Source organism: Pelodiscus sinensis, chromosome 9 (genome assembly GCF_049634645.1).
Source record: "Pelodiscus sinensis isolate JC-2024 chromosome 9, ASM4963464v1, whole genome shotgun sequence".
Lineage (NCBI taxonomy): Eukaryota > Metazoa > Chordata > Testudines > Trionychidae > Pelodiscus > Pelodiscus sinensis.
In genome coordinates this window covers 1,568,472-1,587,494 of record NC_134719.1, presented here as the reverse complement: position 1 = coordinate 1,587,494, position 19,023 = coordinate 1,568,472, and the positions used below count along the sequence as shown (strand labels likewise).

At 61.3% G+C, this 19,023-nt stretch overlaps 2 pseudogenes; both read left to right on the top strand.

Moving 5' to 3' along the window:
• Positions 1 to 2,924: 2,924 nt before the first annotated feature.
• On the top strand, positions 2,925 to 7,486 carry LOC142830530 (selenoprotein Pb-like; annotated as a pseudogene).
• A 5,499-nt stretch (positions 7,487 to 12,985) lies between these two features.
• Positions 12,986 to 17,546, top strand: LOC142830529 (selenoprotein Pb-like; annotated as a pseudogene).
• The last annotated feature ends 1,477 nt before the right edge of the window (positions 17,547 to 19,023 follow it).

The window sequence follows — 19,023 nt, the reverse complement described above, 5'->3', positions numbered from 1 at the left end:
CTCTGTCCAGAGCCTGTTTCCTTCCTGAGCGGAGGGTGAGACCAGCCCTGCCTGCAGGGGAAGCAGGGACTCAGCCCTGCCTGCAGCTGTTCTGCGGGGCCCAGGTCTCTCCGCATGAAGCAGCAACTTGGGTGTTTAATCCCCCCGGGCCCAGCTCCGCAAGCAGCAAACCGGGAAGGCAACCCCTGAACGAACTGCAGGTCCAGCCAGTCCCTGCTTGGCTCTGCTCCCCACCGTCCTGCGTGAGCCCTTTGCCGGTGGGGGCAGGTCGCGGGTCGGAGGCGCCAAAGCCTTAGACTCCAGTCCTGTCCAGCACCCTCTTTGCATTCCTGCGTGGCCAGCCGCAGCGGGACCGGGGCCGGAGTTACTGGCAGGTGGAGCCGCCTGGAGGGGAATTTCTGTGTAGCCGGGCATAGTTGTCCCGGCGCCAGCAGCTGCTGCCAGGATGGTGGCGGCGCGGGGTCAGGCCCAGCTCCCCGGCCATTCATAAAAACCCAACTCCCCTCGCTTGGCTCGGTTCCAGCTGGCGCCCTGCACAGGGGGAGCGAGCCAGCCGTGCCCACTGCTGAACGCAGAGCACGTGTCGTCGCCGCGGCCCGCTCGTTAGGAGCAGATTTAAGGGCAGCGTCGTGCCTGCCGTGTCCCCTGGCTGTGGGGCCGGAGCACAGAGCTGGAGGGGGCCAGGGGCCAGGCTGCGGGTGCATCTCTGGAATCTCTGAGCGGGGGCAGAGCTGTGGGGGGACAGGCATGTAGCTTGCAGGGAGCATGTGCAGCACGGGAGAGCTGGAGGGTCTTTCTAAATCCAGGGCACCTCCCCCCTTCCTGCGGCGGGATGGGCTGTGAGTCCGGCCAGGAGAACTAGAACAGCCCTGGGAGAACGGGTCACCTTGGAGTGGGTTTTGCTCAGAAAGCAGAGCCGGGAGCAACGGCCCTTCCTGCCCTCCCAAGCTTGGGCCCCTGTGCCGGCTCTTGGGCCTTGCTCCGTGGGGTACTGGAGGCTAAGGAGGAATCAGTGGGAGGCGCTGCAGCCCACCTCCCACCAGGATCCCAGCCACAGGCCGGGCACTACAGTGAGAAACCCCCACCCCCAAAGACCGTACGGTCTAACCAGCCCAGCCCACAGGTAGCGAGAAGGAGACAACCGCTGAGCAGAAGACTGGGTGGCTGAGGCCATTAAGTGACTTGGACAAGGTCACGCAGGAGTCGGTGGCAGAGCCAGCCACAGGGCCTAGCGCTTGTGACACTTCGTTCAGCCCCGCAGGCCCTGTGGGATTTGAGGAGGGCTGTGCGGGGAGCCAGACAGATGCCTGGCCTGGAGGATGCGGCAGAGATTGGGCTTTTGGGGCGAAGGAAGCAGTGAGGAGAGGGGACGGGGCAGGCGGGGAGGGCAGAGCTCACCTCCAGGGAGCAAGCAGTGATGGGTTCCAGGAAGGGGTGACGTGCTTGGAGCAATGGGAGAGGATGGGGGGAGCAAACAGCATTGTCATGAAGTTTTGGTCCCTGGCTTCCTCGGCCCCACGTCTGTGTCTGGTCTCCATGGCTACGTCTACACTGGCCCCTTTTCCGGAAGGGGCATGTAAATTTCACGAGTCGTCGTAGGGAAATCCGCGGGGGATTTAAATATCCCCCGCGGCATTTAAATAAAAATGTCCGCCGCTTTTTTCCGGCTTTTAAAAAAGCCGGAAAAGAGCGTCTAGACTGGCCCCGATCCTCCGGAAAAAGCGCCCTTTTCCGGAGGCTCTTATTCCTTTGAAGTAGGACGTGTTTGTGCCAATGGGCTCAGCTGAGCCTTCACAACAACGTCAACAGTGCGAGCGGGGGGCCTGGGCCTGGGTTAATTGGGTTTTGTTTGGAAATGGAAACTTTCTCTCCACCCCTGAACAACTGTGTATGGGGTGAGGGAAGAAAGGGGTTGATTATCTGTGGATCTCTAGGTCTCTGGCAGGATCCCCAGAGAACAGATTGGCTGCATCTAGACTGGCATGATTTTCCACAAATGCTTTTAACGGAGAAGTTTTTCCATTAAAAGCATTTGCGGAAAAGAGCGTCTAGATTGGCAGGACGCTTTTGCGCAAAAGCACTTCTTGCGGAAAAGCGTCCGTGCCGATCTAGACGCAGTTTTGCGCAAGAAAGCCCCGATCGCCATTTTCGCCATCGGGGCTTTTTTGCGCAAAACAGTTTTTAGCTCAAAATACATTTGCGCAAGAGGGCTTTTTCCTGAACGGGAGCAGCATAGTTTTTGTGCAAGAACACTGACAATCTTATATGAGATCGTCAGTGTTCTTGCGCAAATTCAAGTGGCCAGTGTAGACAGCTGGCAAGTTTTTCCATGGCTGGTAGCCAGAGTGTTTCTTTATGATACCTGCACGTTAACTTGTGGGACTCCCTGCCAGTGGATTTTATATAGTCAAGTAACTTGCTAATATATTTTTTAAAACATCAGGGTCCTTTCAGGATAGGTTACACCTCACTGACATCAGCTGGGTTACAAGCGACTGGGACTATCAGCCCAAAGAGGGCTGATACAGCAAGGGCCTCTCTGTGGAGTTGGTGTTGACTTCAATGCCCTGGCCTGGCATGAGAGGGTGTTGCGCTGCTGGAGAGGCTGTATTTTGGCTGAGAATTAATGTAGAGATTCCCCAGCAGTCCCTAAGAGGAGGAGTGTTTGCCTGAGGGGGCCAAGCCGACGGGGAATTAGACTCTTCTCTTTCCTCTGGCTGTGGAATTCTCCCCTTCTGCTGAGGGGCACTGCTGTGGATCACAGGGGCTGTGTTCCACCCCAGAGGTGGCTGCATTTCAGAGTGCGTGTCTGAGCTACCCTGGAGCTCTGCTGGGGGAAACACGGCTGCATGTGTCTCAGCTGCGGCCCTTCTGCTTGTGCAAGAGCGACGCCCCCCATCTCTAACACGCCTCTTGCTCCCCAGGCTTGGGAGCGGGCCGGCGAGGATGGGGCTTGCTGCCCTAGCCATGGCCACCCTGCTGGGCCTGGTGGTGGCCACGCCGGAAGACGTGGCCGAGAACAAGACCCGGATCTGCCAGCCGGCTCCACAGTGGGAGATCAACGGGACGGCCCCGATGAAAGGGGAGCTGGGGCGGGTGACGGTGGTGGCGCTGCTGAAAGCCAGCTGACAGTTCTGCCTGAAGCAAGCCCACAGGTGAGCCTGGGCGGGGCGGGGCCGGGCACTGCACAGAGGCACCGGGAGGGCAGGAGACGGAGCTAGCCCGGCCCCAGGGGAGTGGGAGCAAACAGCGCGAATTATACCTGACCCCTTTGCTGGCAGACACTATGGGGAGGCCCGGGGACCCCCCCTTTCGTTCCCTGGGGCAGCAATGCGGGGCAATGCCATGTCCTTCCTCTCTGGTGCATGTGCTGGAGGTGCCAGGTGGGGCGGGGGGGGGGGTTGTGCCACAGAGCATTAGCAAGAGGCAGACCCCGTGGCCCTGTTCCTCACCCTCATCCCCCCCCAGCCTCGGTGGCTTGCGGGCGAAGCTGTCCCGGGACGGGCTGACGGACATCAGCTACATGATCGTGAACGAGAAGGCGGCGCTCTCCAGGGCCATGTACTGGCAGCTGAAGCGCCAGGCCCCGAAGGGCGTCCCCGTTTACCAGCAGGAGCTCCTGGAGCCGGACGTCTGGCAGATCCTGGACGGGGATAAAGACGACTTCCTCATCTATGACCGGTGAGCGCCTAGGACCCGGCCGCCCCTCCTCAGGGCCCCACCCCCTCGAGGGCTTATCCCAGGTCCTGAGCAAGGCAGAGCTGTACAGAGCACATCCTGCCAGGGCGCTCCAGGGACCTGGCTAAACCCTCCAACCAGCCAGGGCGAGAGCCGGGCTGGGGGGAGAATGTAGCACAGGGACACCCACAGGGAAGGAGCCGTCAGGATTCCTGGGCTCTATTCCTGACGGGCAGAGGGGAGTGTGGCCTAGTGGTTATTGGCCTGGGAGCCAGGATTCCGGGGTTCGGTTTGCAGCTTCGCCGCTCGCGTGCTGAGTGCCGGTGAGTTCACCGCTCTGCCCCTCAGCCCCCCCTCGCTGCGGGGGACGGGAGGTTAGCTGGTGCCAGGGAAGTGCGCCGGGATGCTGGACAGAACTAGAGCAAGGCCAAGCGGGGGTGATGTCTTATCCCGCTGCTCGCGCGACAGCCGCTGCGCCGACATGGCCACGTACCCGCTGGCCGGGGGTCGAACCCGCCCGTGGGCACCAGCCCCGGCTGCTTGCCCTGTTTCTGAGAAACCAGGCCGGAGCCGGCCGCGCCCTCCACGGCGAACGCCCGGGGGGAGGGGCTCGTTATTGGCCCTCCCCTGTGTCTGTGCCCGTCCCTCTCCCCGCAAGGGCCTCCTTTTCCCGGCTGCTCCCCTGCCCAGCTCGGCCACGGGGCTGTGGGTTGTGCAACCTGCTCCCGCGGCCGCCGCGTTGTCCCAGCTTGCCGCTATCGCCTGCCCCGTGGACTCTGGCCAGTGGAGGGGCCGGCGGGGCAGCGGGGGGGTGCTAATCACACAGCAGAGTCAGCAGCCTGCCCTGGGCTATGCTGCAAGGCCGCTGGAGGGGCTGGCAGCTGCCCGGAAAACAGAGGGAAGGATTCAGCCTTCGAAGGTCGCAAGCCTTGGGGAGAGGGTTTGGGGGGGCTCCCCCGTGCCACATCTTTGCGATGTCCCCGATGCACCCTGGAGCTGCCAGTCCCCACGGGTCTCTGGAGCCGGCCTGTGCTTCTCCTCCCGTCAGACCTTTCCCTGAGTCGCCGAGGGGGGGCCAGGTCCGCAGCCCCCAGCGCAGTGCTCCCTGCCAGCTGAGCGCCTGGGCGGCCCACTGAGTAGCAGAGCCCCCGCAGCCTCCTACTGGTGGTGCACATCTGGGAATGCCCTGGTGCGCAGAACACACCTTATTCTGCACATGGAGGGAAAATATTAGAAGGAACGTTGCCCCAGCTGCCCTTGTACCCCAAAGGGCTTGGCAGTCCTCTAGCTCAGTGGTGGGGGGCCCTTGCGTGCTTCAGAAGAGTGTTAGCAACACTCCCTCTCCTCCCTCCGTTCCTTCCACCCAGCCCCCCCACCACACCCCACCTGTGACCCCAGCCTGCACGGCCACAGGTTCTATTCCCAGCCCTGCCACTGGTCTGCTGGCTGGGCTGACCTTGGGTGAGTCACTTCTCTCGCTTTGTGCCTCAGTTTCCCCATCTGTACGCAGGGATGCCGAGGCTGCTCTCCTTTGCAACCTGCGGAGAGAGGTGTGAATTTCCCAGTGTGGTTTGGAGCGGGGGGGAGAAGGGGGCAGGAGAGGTAGGGAAAGGCCTGTAGGAATAAGAGCCAAGCTGAGTTTCTGCCCTGTGCGTCTTTCTGAGCCACAAGGCTCACCCTGGGCCGCCAGCCTCCGTAGCTCATCCCCAGACTTCGCTCTGCAGGTGCGGCCGGCTGGCTTTCCACATCCCTCTGCCCTACAGCTTCCTGCACTTACGCTACGTCGAGTCGGCTGTGCGCGTCACTCACGCCAAGGACTTTTGCGGCAACTGCTCCTTCTACTCCAACAGCACCCAGGAGGTAAGGAACCACTCCCGGGGCAGGCGGGTTGGAGGCCTCATCTGCCCCATCCCGAACCATGGTCGCTATGCTGCACCCCAGAGACCTCAGGGCAGCAGCAGGAAGATAGCACAGGCACTGGCTAATGCAGTAGATGAAACTCTCCACTCTTGGTTGGCAGTATAGGGTTTATGAGAAGGACATAAGACCGGCCGTATTGGGTCAGACCAATGGTCCATCTAGCCCAGTGTCCTGTCTTCAGGCTGGCGCCTGAGGCTTCAGAGAGAATGAACAGGACAGGGCAGTTTTCAGGTGACTCATCCCATCATCCACTCACAGCATCCGGCAGTCAGAGACGAGGGACACGCAGAGCACAGGGCTGTGTCCGGGCCCATCCTGGCTAATAGCCGTTGATGGACCTAATCTACATGAATGTATCTAGTTCTTTTTTGAACCCTGTTAAAGTCTTCACCAAATCCTCTGGCAAGGAGTTCCACAGGTTGACTGTGCTGTGGGAAGAAATACTTCCTTTCATTTGCTTTAAACCTGCTGCCTATTAATAATTAGTCAAAATTAGTCATTTCTTTTCTAAATTCAGCCATCCCAACTTTTTTTAATCTCTCCTCATATGGAAGCTCCTCTATATCTTGCCTCCTTTTGTGCCCCTTCTCTGCACTTTTTCCAATTCTTTTTTTAAGATGGAGTCACCAGAACTTCACACAGTATTCCATGCCATGGATTTACATAATGGCATTAAGATATTTGCTGTCTTATTATCTAGGCCTTTCCTAATAGTTTTCAACGTTCTGTTGGCTTTTTTGACCGCCGCTGCATGCTGAGCAGAGGTTTTCAGAGAGCTAGCCACAATGACTCCAAGATCTATCTCTGGCGTGGTAAGAGCTAATTTAGTCCCCATCAGAGACTCTCCACTCCCTGTTGACAGTATAGGGCATATGATACCACTCTGACTGACTGTATCCAGTAGGGGGCGGTGGTGACAAGAACTCCATGCCAAGTCATTCCAGTGCAGAGTACACACATGTCTGTCTGTGTAACACACCCGCCCTGATATGACCTTCCCAGGCAAACAGCACGGCAGAGCCACATAAAAATGTCACGCAGCTTCCCGAGGTGGAAGAGACGCTGTCTTCTCATGACAGCGCCGCCCATCACCCTCACGACCATGGAGCCAGTATCCACAGCCATCCGTGGACCACCACCTCTGCCCACAGCCACCACCGAGACCGTCGCCAGGCCCGTCACCAGGGGCAGCAGCCTGAGGTGCCCCCGCGCCAGGAGGAAGAGGAAGGGGAGGTGCCATAAAGGGGACAACCGGAGGGCTCGGCACATGTTCCCCATAGCAGGGTGGCTGGTCTCGTTCACCAGCATGGGTCTCTGTCTCCCAGGCACCTCCCATGCACAGCCCCCCTGCGCAGCGCCCCCCAGAGGTGGCCCATGGTGTGGCGCTGCCCCAGCCCAAGGAAGCCCCTTTAAAAGTGCCGCTGCAAATGCCGCCTGAGCCCCTTTGGCGCGAGACACGGCCCCACGAGGCCCCCGCTCCCAGCCCCTCCTCTCCACGCCCATCCCTCTACTGTCTGAAGAGAAGACCCCCCCACATGGAGGCGCCGCGGCTGCCCGGCCCGGGGCTGATTCGGACCCTGCCCTCCACCGATCCCGCCTGCCTGCGCTCAATGAAGCCCGTGGCGCAAACCGGCCTCCCGGTCACCACAGGCCGACGCTGCGCAGAAAAGCGGGTCGGGGGAGCGGGAGTCAGAGCCGGCCTGTGCCGGGGGGCGAGGGGCTGCGGGAAAGTGCTGGGGGGGCGGGTCCTGTAACCCAGGGCCCCTGTCTGGTCCCCCCGCCTTGCTGCTGCTGCCCAGGCTGTCGCTGAGGGGAGGGCGTGGGGCCGGTGTGTGTGTAAAGAGCGGTCGCGCAGAACAACCCTACAAATAAAGGTCTCTAGTGTGAACTGGGCCCGCCTGGTTTCCACGGCGCCCGGGCACAGCTTTCGCCTGAGCCCCCAGTCCGGGATGGAAGCCTGGGGGGCGGGCTGCCCCCACACACGCAGGTGGGGCGCTCGTCTCTAGTGCGTTCAGGCCGATGCTCCACTTCTCCAGGGGCCCTTCGAATTCCAAATCTGAACTCCGACGCCCAGTGCCAGCCAGGGCCAGCCAGACCCCCTGGGCTTTAGGGTTTGGAGAAGCCCATTGAGGCTGGGCGCCAGCTGCTCCCGTGAGTGGGTCTGACGCCCCCGGCAGAGGGCCGGGTTCACAGACCAGGACCTTACGCGGCAGCTGGGACTGGGTGTGCCAGCCCCGGCTGGGAGTTCACCTGGCACATCAGCCTCTCTGCCCCGCCTGCTCCACACATAACTCCTGCCATGTCGTGTCCGACGGGCCCTGGGCCCGCGTGTTCCAGACACCTGCTCCTCTCGCCTCGGTGCTGGTCGTGACAGAAAGCCCAGCCGGCCAAGGCTCTGCAGGGCACAGAACTGTCTAGTCTCCTTGCCCGCTGCCATCTTGGCAGGAGGGCGACAGTTCACCCTTGTGGCTTCTCAGCCCCGTCTCCCCATCCGCCACGGGCTTCCTCTCTCCCTGCTTCAGAGCGGGTCCCGTGGCCTGTGCAGGGAGCCCGAACAGACACCACTTCCCTGGACTGTCCACACCCCACAGCTGCCCTGTGGGATGGGCTGAGGCCCTGGGTTTCCTGGTCTGAGGAGCCGCCTGCCCTCAGCCCTTGGTTCCCCTCCTGCCCTTTGAAACATTTCTCAGCCTCCCTCCCCTTGTTCCACGGCCCCCACGCCCACGGGGACACCAGAGCATTTGGCTTTGTCCTTAACGGCACTGGGCCTGGCTGGGGAATGGATTTCTGCAGGGCTAGTCCTGGAACGGGGCTTTCCACCTTCCACAGGCCTCGGTTGGCACGACAACCAGGAGCCCCCGGACTGTGGCTGTGGGCCAGGCCGCGAAGCCCCGTGGCACCAAGGGCAGCAACCCAGCTCCCTCTGTTGGTTCACCCACCCGGGGATCCCTGCCCAAGCGCACAGGGTCATTGGCCCCACGTCGACAACGTCCTCAGACGCTGCTGATCGCTGTGCCCTGGTGTACGAACGATGGGACGGATCAGGAGAAATGTGGAGCCATTGACCCAGAACTCCCTGTGATGCCAGCCAGTATCCCACAATCCCCTGCAGCCAGCGTGCTGCCCCGCACCCTGGCACGAGGGGCCCCGTGCGAGCGGACACCAGAGCCTTCCCCGTCGCACGGGATGAATTGACCCAGCAGAGGCGCACGAGCCCTGCGAGATGGAGGCAGAGCATTTCCTGCTCCGGCCCAGTTGGCAGCCGATCCCCTGCCGCAGCGAAGGTATTCAGACACACCAGCCGTGAAACGAGCTCCTTCCTCCCCCTGGATGGAGCTGTCCGAACCCATCCGTGTCCGAGTCTCTGCCTGCCGCCGTGCGGCACATACCCACAGCCCCCAGTGCCGCCTGCCCGGTGCAAGTCTGCCACGGTGCACGCTGCTGGGCTGCCCAGCCCTGCCTCTGCGTGTGCTCCCGCGTTGGCTCCCTGTCCATCACTGCCGCTGTCTTTCCTGCTGCTTCCTGGGCTGGGCTCCTCCGACTCTCTGCCTGCCCAGCCCTCGTCTCTTTTCTCCTCCAGGCCCCTCGGAGAGACCCACTTCCTCCACGGCTCCCCTGGAGCAGGAGTAACCCCCTCGCCTCGTGTGGTCACTGTCCTATGGAGGGGCACGCAGACCACTTACAGCGCGTGGTACGAACAAGGGAGCTCTACAGCCTCACCTGAGAGTCAGCCGGCTTTATTGCTCCAGCTGTAGCGGCTCCTACACGAAGGTCCCAGGTTCAGATCTGCCCAGTGACAGTTACATTATCTGCCCGGCGCATCAGATTGGCTCAGGTCTTGTCCCTAGGGATCTAAACTGGGTAGCAATCTGTTTAGGCTTGAAAAGAGGGGAAGGTGTCTAACCAGCCGAGGGAGCGATGCCCTGCACAGCCTCGCAAGGGCAGTAGAGGGGGCTAACACCCCCCAACTTCCCACCTGGATACGCTGAAGCAGAAGATAATGACGCTGCTGTTCTGTGACTACGGGCAGCCAATGGGTGGGGAGGACCCCGAGTTACTGCAGAGAATTCTCTCCCTGGGTGGCTCGCCCGCATGCTGAGGGTCCTAGGGCTTGTCTGGACTGACCGGAGGGTTGATGCTGCAGCGGTCGATCTTCTGGTGTTTGATTGAATGTGTGTGTGTGGGGGGGGGGGGCGTCTACACGGCAATAAAAGTCCCGCTTCACGGCGGTGCTGGCCCCGGTCAGCTGCTGGGCCGCACAATTGCCATGTGGATGCCCTGGCTCAGGCCGGAGATCTGGGAGCCTGTGCCTGGGACCTGCGTGTTACTGCAGGGGGCCCTGACCACGGCAACACCTCTCCGGGCCGGGTGAAAATGGGGAGTGTCCTCTGGCTGCCCTGACTGCGGAGTGTGTGGCGGGCAGAAGCCTGGTGCCTACTGGTGCCAAGGCCCTCGCAGCCCCCTCTGTCCAGAGCCTGTTTCCTTCCTGAGCGGAGGGTGAGACCAGCCCTGCCTGCAGGGGAAGCAGGGACTCAGCCCTGCCTGCAGCTGTTCTGCGGGGCCCAGGTCTCTCCGCATGAAGCAGCAACTTGGGTGTTTAATCCCCCCGGGCCCAGCTCCGCAAGCAGCAAACCGGGAAGGCAACCCCTGAACGAACTGCAGGTCCAGCCAGTCCCTGCTTGGCTCTGCTCCCCACCGTCCTGCGTGAGCCCTTTGCCGGTGGGGGCAGGTCGCGGGTCGGAGGCGCCAAAGCCTTAGACTCCAGTCCTGTCCAGCACCCTCTTTGCATTCCTGCGTGGCCAGCCGCAGCGGGACCGGGGCCGGAGTTACTGGCAGGTGGAGCCGCCTGGAGGGGAATTTCTGTGTAGCCGGGCATAGTTGTCCCGGCGCCAGCAGCTGCTGCCAGGATGGTGGCGGCGCGGGGTCAGGCCCAGCTCCCCGGCCATTCATAAAAACCCAACTCCCCTCGCTTGGCTCGGTTCCAGCTGGCGCCCTGCACAGGGGGAGCGAGCCAGCCGTGCCCACTGCTGAACGCAGAGCACGTGTCGTCGCCGCGGCCCGCTCGTTAGGAGCAGATTTAAGGGCAGCGTCGTGCCTGCCGTGTCCCCTGGCTGTGGGGCCGGAGCACAGAGCTGGAGGGGGCCAGGGGCCAGGCTGCGGGTGCATCTCTGGAATCTCTGAGCGGGGGCAGAGCTGTGGGGGGACAGGCATGTAGCTTGCAGGGAGCATGTGCAGCACGGGAGAGCTGGAGGGTCTTTCTAAATCCAGGGCACCTCCCCCCTTCCTGCGGCGGGATGGGCTGTGAGTCCGGCCAGGAGAACTAGAACAGCCCTGGGAGAACGGGTCACCTTGGAGTGGGTTTTGCTCAGAAAGCAGAGCCGGGAGCAACGGCCCTTCCTGCCCTCCCAAGCTTGGGCCCCTGTGCCGGCTCTTGGGCCTTGCTCCGTGGGGTACTGGAGGCTAAGGAGGAATCAGTGGGAGGCGCTGCAGCCCACCTCCCACCAGGATCCCAGCCACAGGCCGGGCACTACAGTGAGAAACCCCCACCCCCAAAGACCGTACGGTCTAACCAGCCCAGCCCACAGGTAGCGAGAAGGAGACAACCGCTGAGCAGAAGACTGGGTGGCTGAGGCCATTAAGTGACTTGGACAAGGTCACGCAGGAGTCGGTGGCAGAGCCAGCCACAGGGCCTAGCGCTTGTGACACTTCGTTCAGCCCCGCAGGCCCTGTGGGATTTGAGGAGGGCTGTGCGGGGAGCCAGACAGATGCCTGGCCTGGAGGATGCGGCAGAGATTGGGCTTTTGGGGCGAAGGAAGCAGTGAGGAGAGGGGACGGGGCAGGCGGGGAGGGCAGAGCTCACCTCCAGGGAGCAAGCAGTGATGGGTTCCAGGAAGGGGTGACGTGCTTGGAGCAATGGGAGAGGATGGGGGGAGCAAACAGCATTGTCATGAAGTTTTGGTCCCTGGCTTCCTCGGCCCCACGTCTGTGTCTGGTCTCCATGGCTACGTCTACACTGGCCCCTTTTCCGGAAGGGGCATGTAAATTTCACGAGTCGTCGTAGGGAAATCCGCGGGGGATTTAAATATCCCCCGCGGCATTTAAATAAAAATGTCCGCCGCTTTTTTCCGGCTTTTAAAAAAGCCGGAAAAGAGCGTCTAGACTGGCCCCGATCCTCCGGAAAAAGCGCCCTTTTCCGGAGGCTCTTATTCCTTTGAAGTAGGACGTGTTTGTGCCAATGGGCTCAGCTGAGCCTTCACAACAACGTCAACAGTGCGAGCGGGGGGCCTGGGCCTGGGTTAATTGGGTTTTGTTTGGAAATGGAAACTTTCTCTCCACCCCTGAACAACTGTGTATGGGGTGAGGGAAGAAAGGGGTTGATTATCTGTGGATCTCTAGGTCTCTGGCAGGATCCCCAGAGAACAGATTGGCTGCATCTAGACTGGCATGATTTTCCACAAATGCTTTTAACGGAGAAGTTTTTCCATTAAAAGCATTTGCGGAAAAGAGCGTCTAGATTGGCAGGACGCTTTTGCGCAAAAGCACTTCTTGCGGAAAAGCGTCCGTGCCGATCTAGACGCAGTTTTGCGCAAGAAAGCCCCGATCGCCATTTTCGCCATCGGGGCTTTTTTGCGCAAAACAGTTTTTAGCTCAAAATACATTTGCGCAAGAGGGCTTTTTCCTGAACGGGAGCAGCATAGTTTTTGTGCAAGAACACTGACAATCTTATATGAGATCGTCAGTGTTCTTGCGCAAATTCAAGTGGCCAGTGTAGACAGCTGGCAAGTTTTTCCATGGCTGGTAGCCAGAGTGTTTCTTTATGATACCTGCACGTTAACTTGTGGGACTCCCTGCCAGTGGATTTTATATAGTCAAGTAACTTGCTAATATATTTTTTAAAACATCAGGGTCCTTTCAGGATAGGTTACACCTCACTGACATCAGCTGGGTTACAAGCGACTGGGACTATCAGCCCAAAGAGGGCTGATACAGCAAGGGCCTCTCTGTGGAGTTGGTGTTGACTTCAATGCCCTGGCCTGGCATGAGAGGGTGTTGCGCTGCTGGAGAGGCTGTATTTTGGCTGAGAATTAATGTAGAGATTCCCCAGCAGTCCCTAAGAGGAGGAGTGTTTGCCTGAGGGGGCCAAGCCGACGGGGAATTAGACTCTTCTCTTTCCTCTGGCTGTGGAATTCTCCCCTTCTGCTGAGGGGCACTGCTGTGGATCACAGGGGCTGTGTTCCACCCCAGAGGTGGCTGCATTTCAGAGTGCGTGTCTGAGCTACCCTGGAGCTCTGCTGGGGGAAACACGGCTGCATGTGTCTCAGCTGCGGCCCTTCTGCTTGTGCAAGAGCGACGCCCCCCATCTCTAACACGCCTCTTGCTCCCCAGGCTTGGGAGCGGGCCGGCGAGGATGGGGCTTGCTGCCCTAGCCATGGCCACCCTGCTGGGCCTGGTGGTGGCCACGCCGGAAGACGTGGCCGAGAACAAGACCCGGATCTGCCAGCCGGCTCCACAGTGGGAGATCAACGGGACGGCCCCGATGAAAGGGGAGCTGGGGCGGGTGACGGTGGTGGCGCTGCTGAAAGCCAGCTGACAGTTCTGCCTGAAGCAAGCCCACAGGTGAGCCTGGGCGGGGCGGGGCCGGGCACTGCACAGAGGCACCGGGAGGGCAGGAGACGGAGCTAGCCCGGCCCCAGGGGAGTGGGAGCAAACAGCGCGAATTATACCTGACCCCTTTGCTGGCAGACACTATGGGGAGGCCCGGGGACCCCCCCTTTCGTTCCCTGGGGCAGCAATGCGGGGCAATGCCATGTCCTTCCTCTCTGGTGCATGTGCTGGAGGTGCCAGGTGGGGCGGGGGGGGGGGTTGTGCCACAGAGCATTAGCAAGAGGCAGACCCCGTGGCCCTGTTCCTCACCCTCATCCCCCCCCAGCCTCGGTGGCTTGCGGGCGAAGCTGTCCCGGGACGGGCTGACGGACATCAGCTACATGATCGTGAACGAGAAGGCGGCGCTCTCCAGGGCCATGTACTGGCAGCTGAAGCGCCAGGCCCCGAAGGGCGTCCCCGTTTACCAGCAGGAGCTCCTGGAGCCGGACGTCTGGCAGATCCTGGACGGGGATAAAGACGACTTCCTCATCTATGACCGGTGAGCGCCTAGGACCCGGCCGCCCCTCCTCAGGGCCCCACCCCCTCGAGGGCTTATCCCAGGTCCTGAGCAAGGCAGAGCTGTACAGAGCACATCCTGCCAGGGCGCTCCAGGGACCTGGCTAAACCCTCCAACCAGCCAGGGCGAGAGCCGGGCTGGGGGGAGAATGTAGCACAGGGACACCCACAGGGAAGGAGCCGTCAGGATTCCTGGGCTCTATTCCTGACGGGCAGAGGGGAGTGTGGCCTAGTGGTTATTGGCCTGGGAGCCAGGATTCCGGGGTTCGGTTTGCAGCTTCGCCGCTCGCGTGCTGAGTGCCGGTGAGTTCACCGCTCTGCCCCTCAGCCCCCCCTCGCTGCGGGGGACGGGAGGTTAGCTGGTGCCAGGGAAGTGCGCCGGGATGCTGGACAGAACTAGAGCAAGGCCAAGCGGGGGTGATGTCTTATCCCGCTGCTCGCGCGACAGCCGCTGCGCCGACATGGCCACGTACCCGCTGGCCGGGGGTCGAACCCGCCCGTGGGCACCAGCCCCGGCTGCTTGCCCTGTTTCTGAGAAACCAGGCCGGAGCCGGCCGCGCCCTCCACGGCGAACGCCCGGGGGGAGGGGCTCGTTATTGGCCCTCCCCTGTGTCTGTGCCCGTCCCTCTCCCCGCAAGGGCCTCCTTTTCCCGGCTGCTCCCCTGCCCAGCTCGGCCACGGGGCTGTGGGTTGTGCAACCTGCTCCCGCGGCCGCCGCGTTGTCCCAGCTTGCCGCTATCGCCTGCCCCGTGGACTCTGGCCAGTGGAGGGGCCGGCGGGGCAGCGGGGGGGTGCTAATCACACAGCAGAGTCAGCAGCCTGCCCTGGGCTATGCTGCAAGGCCGCTGGAGGGGCTGGCAGCTGCCCGGAAAACAGAGGGAAGGATTCAGCCTTCGAAGGTCGCAAGCCTTGGGGAGAGGGTTTGGGGGGGCTCCCCCGTGCCACATCTTTGCGATGTCCCCGATGCACCCTGGAGCTGCCAGTCCCCACGGGTCTCTGGAGCCGGCCTGTGCTTCTCCTCCCGTCAGACCTTTCCCTGAGTCGCCGAGGGGGGGCCAGGTCCGCAGCCCCCAGCGCAGTGCTCCCTGCCAGCTGAGCGCCTGGGCGGCCCACTGAGTAGCAGAGCCCCCGCAGCCTCCTACTGGTGGTGCACATCTGGGAATGCCCTGGTGCGCAGAACACACCTTATTCTGCACATGGAGGGAAAATATTAGAAGGAACGTTGCCCCAGCTGCCCTTGTACCCCAAAGGGCTTGGCAGTCCTCTAGCTCAGTGGTGGGGGGCCCTTGCGTGCTTCAGAAGAGTGTTAGCAACACTCCCTCTCCTCCCTCCGTTCCTTCCACCCAGCCCCCCCACCACACCCCACCTGTGACCCCAGCCTGCACGGCCACAGGTTCTATTCCCAGCCCTGCCACTGGTCTGCTGGCTGGGCTGACCTTGGGTGAGTCACTTCTCTCGCTTTGTGCCTCAGTTTCCCCATCTGTACGCAGGGATGCCGAGGCTGCTCTCCTTTGCAACCTGCGGAGAGAGGTGTGAATTTCCCAGTGTGGTTTGGAGCGGGGGGGAGAAGGGGGCAGGAGAGGTAGGGAAAGGCCTGTAGGAATAAGAGCCAAGCTGAGTTTCTGCCCTGTGCGTCTTTCTGAGCCACAAGGCTCACCCTGGGCCGCCAGCCTCCGTAGCTCATCCCCAGACTTCGCTCTGCAGGTGCGGCCGGCTGGCTTTCCACATCCCTCTGCCCTACAGCTTCCTGCACTTACGCTACGTCGAGTCGGCTGTGCGCGTCACTCACGCCAAGGACTTTTGCGGCAACTGCTCCTTCTACTCCAACAGCACCCAGGAGGTAAGGAACCACTCCCGGGGCAGGCGGGTTGGAGGCCTCATCTGCCCCATCCCGAACCATGGTCGCTATGCTGCACCCCAGAGACCTCAGGGCAGCAGCAGGAAGATAGCACAGGCACTGGCTAATGCAGTAGATGAAACTCTCCACTCTTGGTTGGCAGTATAGGGTTTATGAGAAGGACATAAGACCGGCCGTATTGGGTCAGACCAATGGTCCATCTAGCCCAGTGTCCTGTCTTCAGGCTGGCGCCTGAGGCTTCAGAGAGAATGAACAGGACAGGGCAGTTTTCAGGTGACTCATCCCATCATCCACTCACAGCATCCGGCAGTCAGAGACGAGGGACACGCAGAGCACAGGGCTGTGTCCGGGCCCATCCTGGCTAATAGCCGTTGATGGACCTAATCTACATGAATGTATCTAGTTCTTTTTTGAACCCTGTTAAAGTCTTCACCAAATCCTCTGGCAAGGAGTTCCACAGGTTGACTGTGCTGTGGGAAGAAATACTTCCTTTCATTTGCTTTAAACCTGCTGCCTATTAATAATTAGTCAAAATTAGTCATTTCTTTTCTAAATTCAGCCATCCCAACTTTTTTTAATCTCTCCTCATATGGAAGCTCCTCTATATCTTGCCTCCTTTTGTGCCCCTTCTCTGCACTTTTTCCAATTCTTTTTTTAAGATGGAGTCACCAGAACTTCACACAGTATTCCATGCCATGGATTTACATAATGGCATTAAGATATTTGCTGTCTTATTATCTAGGCCTTTCCTAATAGTTTTCAACGTTCTGTTGGCTTTTTTGACCGCCGCTGCATGCTGAGCAGAGGTTTTCAGAGAGCTAGCCACAATGACTCCAAGATCTATCTCTGGCGTGGTAAGAGCTAATTTAGTCCCCATCAGAGACTCTCCACTCCCTGTTGACAGTATAGGGCATATGATACCACTCTGACTGACTGTATCCAGTAGGGGGCGGTGGTGACAAGAACTCCATGCCAAGTCATTCCAGTGCAGAGTACACACATGTCTGTCTGTGTAACACACCCGCCCTGATATGACCTTCCCAGGCAAACAGCACGGCAGAGCCACATAAAAATGTCACGCAGCTTCCCGAGGTGGAAGAGACGCTGTCTTCTCATGACAGCGCCGCCCATCACCCTCACGACCATGGAGCCAGTATCCACAGCCATCCGTGGACCACCACCTCTGCCCACAGCCACCACCGAGACCGTCGCCAGGCCCGTCACCAGGGGCAGCAGCCTGAGGTGCCCCCGCGCCAGGAGGAAGAGGAAGGGGAGGTGCCATAAAGGGGACAACCGGAGGGCTCGGCACATGTTCCCCATAGCAGGGTGGCTGGTCTCGTTCACCAGCATGGGTCTCTGTCTCCCAGGCACCTCCCATGCACAGCCCCCCTGCGCAGCGCCCCCCAGAGGTGGCCCATGGTGTGGCGCTGCCCCAGCCCAAGGAAGCCCCTTTAAAAGTGCCGCTGCAAATGCCGCCTGAGCCCCTTTGGCGCGAGACACGGCCCCACGAGGCCCCCGCTCCCAGCCCCTCCTCTCCACGCCCATCCCTCTACTGTCTGAAGAGAAGACCCCCCCACATGGAGGCGCCGCGGCTGCCCGGCCCGGGGCTGATTCGGACCCTGCCCTCCACCGATCCCGCCTGCCTGCGCTCAATGAAGCCCGTGGCGCAAACCGGCCTCCCGGTCACCACAGGCCGACGCTGCGCAGAAAAGCGGGTCGGGGGAGCGGGAGTCAGAGCCGGCCTGTGCCGGGGGGCGAGGGGCTGCGGGAAAGTGCTGGGGGGGCGGGTCCTGTAACCCAGGGCCCCTGTCTGGTCCCCCCGCCTTGCTGCTGCTGCCCAGGCTGTCGCTGAGGGGAGGGCGTGGGGCCGGTGTGTGTGTAAAGAGCGGTCGCGCAGAACAACCCTACAAATAAAGGTCTCTAGTGTGAACTGGGCCCGCCTGGTTTCCACGGCGCCCGGGCACAGCTTTCGCCTGAGCCCCCAGTCCGGGATGGAAGCCTGGGGGGCGGGCTGCCCCCACACACGCAGGTGGGGCGCTCGTCTCTAGTGCGTTCAGGCCGATGCTCCACTTCTCCAGGGGCCCTTCGAATTCCAAATCTGAACTCCGACGCCCAGTGCCAGCCAGGGCCAGCCAGACCCCCTGGGCTTTAGGGTTTGGAGAAGCCCATTGAGGCTGGGCGCCAGCTGCTCCCGTGAGTGGGTCTGACGCCCCCGGCAGAGGGCCGGGTTCACAGACCAGGACCTTACGCGGCAGCTGGGACTGGGTGTGCCAGCCCCGGCTGGGAGTTCACCTGGCACATCAGCCTCTCTGCCCCGCCTGCTCCACACATAACTCCTGCCATGTCGTGTCCGACGGGCCCTGGGCCCGCGTGTTCCAGACACCTGCTCCTCTCGCCTCGGTGCTGGTCGTGACAGAAAGCCCAGCCGGCCAAGGCTCTGCAGGGCACAGAACTGTCTAGTCTCCTTGCCCGCTGCCATCTTGGCAGGAGGGCGACAGTTCACCCTTGTGGCTTCTCAGCCCCGTCTCCCCATCCGCCACGGGCTTCCTCTCTCCCTGCTTCAGAGCGGGTCCCGTGGCCTGTGCAGGGAGCCCGAACAGACACCACTTCCCTGGACTGTCCACACCCCACAGCTGCCCTGTGGGATGGGCTGAGGCCCTGGGTTTCCTGGTCTGAGGAGCCGCCTGCCCTCAGCCCTTGGTTCCCCTCCTGCCCTTTGAAACATTTCTCAGCCTCCCTCCCCTTGTTCCACGGCCCCCACGCCCACGGGGACACCAGAGCATTTGGCTTTGTCCTTAACGGCACTGGGCCTGGCTGGGGAATGGATTTCTGCAGGGCTAGTCCTGGAACGGGGCTTTCCACCTTCCACAGGCCTCGGTTGGCACGACAACCAGGAGCCCCCGGACTGTGGCTGTGGGCCAGGCCGCGAAGCCCCGTGGCACCAAGGGCAGCAACCCAGCTCCCTCTGTTGGTTCACCCACCCGGGGATCCCTGCCCAAGCGCACAGGGTCATTGGCCCCACGTCGACAACGTCCTCAGACGCTGCTGATCGCTGTGCCCTGGTGTACGAACGATGGGACGGATCAGGAGAAATGTGGAGCCATTGACCCAGAACTCCCTGTGATGCCAGCCAGTATCCCACAATCCCCTGCAGCCAGCGTGCTGCCCCGCACCCTGGCACGAGGGGCCCCGTGCGAGCGGACACCAGAGCCTTCCCCGTCGCACGGGATGAATTGACCCAGCAGAGGCGCACGAGCCCTGCGAGATGGAGGCAGAGCATTTCCTGCTCCGGCCCAGTTGGCAGCCGATCCCCTGCCGCAGCGAAGGTATTCAGACACACCAGCCGTGAAACGAGCTCCTTCCTCCCCCTGGATGGAGCTGTCCGAACCCATCCGTGTCCGAGTCTC